This window comes from Olea europaea, chromosome 1 (assembly GCF_002742605.1).
Source record: "Olea europaea var. sylvestris chromosome 1, O_europaea_v1, whole genome shotgun sequence".
NCBI classification, from domain to species: Eukaryota; Viridiplantae; Streptophyta; class Magnoliopsida; order Lamiales; family Oleaceae; genus Olea; species Olea europaea.
In genome coordinates, this window is record NC_036237.1 from 24,361,812 (window position 1) to 24,366,343 (window position 4,532).

Below are 4,532 nucleotides of genomic sequence, written 5' to 3' on the forward strand. Positions count from 1 at the left end.
CATCAAAATATTTATTCCTTCATAGGAATCCAAAATTGAGCATACATTCACGTTATCATATTAAATGCCCGTAAAGGTATTTTCTGGACAAAGCGTTGAAAGTTTTATGGCTGTGAAAGGCTTTTCAAGATTTTAGTACTACTGTTAGTCCATGTTTTTATGTGGCTGTTGTCAGAATAAAATATTTCTATGGGAAGTCTAAAAATATTGCATAACATTGTATGTGATTTTGTTGTAATCGAATATCCCATATATGTGATTTTAAAATTGTGATATGTTTTGTGAGCTAATTGGTCGTGGTAAAATTGGTTAAACTTTTGTGGGATCTTGAATTAAGACTTTGATAATGACACAGGATGATATAAGTAATACATCATCTGTTACTAGACATCCATCTTGCCTTGCCAGCCATGCATTGGAAAATGATGAATCTTCTGAATCACATGCTGCCAATCATCATGAGATAGAATCATCGGATGCATTTTGTTTAAGGCAAAAATGCCAAAGGAGAATCATGACTCCAAAGTATTCCATTAACTCCTCATACATATGATTCTTTGTCAAGAGACCCACCCTCAACTTTTTGCTAGAGCTCCTAGTCCTCGCATCCCTCCCGTTGAAGGTGGAACGGTGAGCTCACTGGATACGACAAAGGTGAATATTCAGAAGTCATTTGATGATGTTTCGGCTGATATTAGCCGCAATTTGGTTATTAGTTTGTCTGGAATGAGTCTGTCGGCGAATAGAGTGGTGGATGAAGGGAAGCATCCAACCTCTCTTATTCCGCATGAGATTGATGCTCATCAGAACCTGTTCCATTCTCAAAGCGAACTGTTGGCGTGAGTTGTCCTTGAAGGGAGTATCACAGGTAAGAATCATGCAATGCAATCCCTCAATTATAGCTCAACGTCGGATCCAAAATTGTAGCCTCAATATTTGCAGTCCCTATATAGCCTAGTTTTATCTATATAAATGCACCAATATTGTAATAATATAGATGTATATACACACAAGTTTATTTCATTCTAACATGGTATCAGAGCAGGGATTTCTTTCTGCTGCTTTTTCGTTTCTGAGATTTAATTCATCCTCTTTTTTTGTGTTTTGCTCAAATGAAAGCAGATCTCTGATTTCTTCTATTTTAGCATAATTCTGGAAAGTGTTATTCCAGGCAAAGGTTGAGTTCCTGTCTTTAGAAAATGGCAGCAACAACATCAAAATTCGTCCTTGATTCTTTGCAATAAAATTTCTCCTCTTTCATATTTTGGTTCTCTGAACTTTCAAAGATTTTTATGGATGGTCAGAGCCTCCACTATTTCTTGTTTCTCCAAATTTCTTGCCTTTTTTTGTTGAATAGACCGAACTGGAGAAGATAGTGGAGAGAGAAGGTTTACATCTTCAAGCCCACTTATTTGAGACTTTTCCCACGTGTTTGTCAACAATCACTTTATTGTTGGGCTAGTTTTGGACTTGATTTATTGGGCTGATTTTGGACTGTGAGAACTTGAGTCATTTTTTTTACTTGAATTATTTCTATGGTCTTTCTTCTCACTGCATTATTGCCTCTGCCTATTCTTTTGGGACATTTATTGGAAAATGACCAAGAAATCTATGAATAAAATGGTTCCAGTAATATCCAAACTCGATAGTATGGCTTTTCTTGGGACCAGTTACACTGAATTTTATACCGGTTGGATTCTTGATTTAGGAGCAACAGACCACATGACATATGATGCCGGCGATTTTTCGGAACGATCCTCTCCTCGGCGTACTAGCATTGCTAATGCTAATGCTAATGCTAATGGAGACGTATCTCTGGTAAAAGGGGCTGGTACAGTGAGAATATCAACGACCTTCTCCTTGACTAATACTCTTCTAGTGCCATCATTGTCACATAAATTATTGTCAGTGAGCCAAATCACAAAGGAGTTAAATTGTGCTGTTCTAATTTATCCTACATTTTGTCTTATTCAGGATATTCTCACCAAGGAGATAATTGGGCGTGGTACTAAGAGAGGGGGGCTATCTATATGGAAGATTTGGGCATCGGTCGAGCTAATCATGCAAGCACTATCAGTGATCAAAACAAAGCGAACATTTGGCTGTGGCATCGTCAGTTAGGACATCCTTCATTTGGTTATCTAAAACATGTTTTTCCTACTTTATTTTCAGGTTTGTCAGATTTGGATTTTATATGCGAGACCTGCATCTTAGCTAAGAGTCATCGTGCTACTTATCCCTTGAGTTTGAATAAGAGTCGGATACCTTTTGAGTTGATTCATTCTGACGTGTGGGGACCATCTCCCAAGTCTACTATGTTCGGTGTTCGATGGTTTGTGATTTTTGTAGATGATTGCACTCGGATGACATGGCTATATCTGATGAAAAATAAAGATGAAGTTTTTTCTATTTTTCGCTCATTTCATGATACGGTTAAAACTCAGTTCTCTACTACTATTCGCATACTTCATTCTGATAATGGCAGCGAGTATGTAAATCGAGAATTTCGCAATTATTTTACCCACCATGGCTTGTGATGCAGCACCAATGCAGCACAACTAGCAAGTAGAATTCCAGCGAGAAGAAGAAGAAGGCAGCAAGAAGGGGGAAAGGGCCGGAGAGAAAGGGGGGAGAAAGCCAGAGAAGAAGTAGAAATCAGGGAAAAGGGGAGAAGGAGGAAGCCATAGGCAACAACCCAAGCATTCTATTCTTTAATTCATCAATTCATCAACTGTCTCAAATACGCAACAAAACAGAAATAAATAACAAAACAAAAACCCTAAAGAGAAGGGCTTGAGCCAAACCCGCTAAACAATCCCAATAACAGAAATATAAATAATAATGCAAATAGAATATAACTAATAGTCCAAATAGAAAATAAATAGTAAATGAAAGAAAATAAATAGTAAATGGATGTCCGCATCAACTCTCCCGGGGTGGGAGAAAAACTCAACCTCGTCGAGTGGATAAATTAAAATGTTGCAATGAATCTGATGCTAAAGGCTCCAAGTCATGCCATGGGGGAAGATCTTTCTGACGAACCAAATATCGAAATTTCACAAATGATGACGACGCCAATTGCAAATTACCCGCAAAAACATGAGCTGACCAAGATAACTTAGGCGAATGAGAATTTTGCTGACTCTTATAAAGCTCCAACGAATTTGGCTCACGCCGCTGAAGTCTCTCTTTGGGAATCCATTTACTGTCAGAATCAAGTCGATCCATCCAACAAACAAGAAAGCACTGAATCTCTCTATCATTGGTCAACACAAGCTATTCATCCAAAATAACATCAATTTAATTTTTGTGTGCTGTGATAGGTGGGATTGAAGCAGACATGGCAAAAGATTCAGTGTGAGAATTCTCATGTGGGAGTATAAACGGGTCATCAGAGGGATTAAAATAGCCGTTGTAAGCATCGAAGTCCGTAACAAATAAAATATGGTGGTGGTCATAATGTGATAAAAGGTCATTGACATAGGCATTTTGACCAACATGCTTTGAAATTTTAAAAAGACCAGCATTACACGCTTGCAATATAACATAATCCTCAATATTAAATTCAAAGTATTGTTTATGCCAATCAACTTGAGGTTTATATAATGCTTTACTTGCTTCAAATTGTTTATTGATCTCAATATGCAAGCTATGAAAAGTGATACAACTACCTCAACTGACATAGACACACAAGCATGTGGGTACATGGGAATAAGGTTTAGAGGTTTCAAAGGTTCACAACCAAGAATAACTTCAAAAGGTTTTAGACCTAAAGACCAGTTCACAGGATCGTTATATGCAATTTGAACAATTGGAGGGATCAAGTCCCAATTTTCAAGATTTTTCTGGACTAGAGACTGTAATAAATTGTTAGGATTTTGAGTAACACTTTTGTTTTGACCATCAATTTGAGGTTGGTCAGTGGTGGATAATTTTGCCTTAGTATTAACCACATGCGACTAGATTTTCCAAGGGTGACTAGTGACATCGTCAAGCTCTTTAACTTGGGCAAGGGTATGGCATATAACATGTGATCGAGAATTGTCAGAGATAAGGGGTATAGTATCCAAAGTCTTGGGAAGAGTCTGGATTCCACCTAAGGAAGTGTCCTCACTATCATCCAAGTCATCAAAATCTTCAAGTTTAGGTTCATAGACTAGATCTTCCAACGACTCCTCTATTACATTCTTTCGTTCTTCCATGACTAAGGTTCGGTTAGGACATTTAGAAGAAATGTGGCCAAAGTCTTTATAGTTGGCACACAACAAGTGAGAAGAAGACCTTGGAGTTTCAAAAATTCTACCCTAATTTTCCAAGATTGGAGAACCATTAGAAGGGGGAAGTCCTAGAAGGGACTTAACGGGAGGAAGTGGAGCCAGTGACACCGAAGGATGATTGTCAATATACTTTCTACCTGGAGAAGAAGATCTTGGACTATCACAACCTTTACAATTATTTTTCCAAATAGGAGGAACATTAGATGGAGATGGTTTTATGATAGACTTATGATGAGGCAATGCTAATGAGATGGG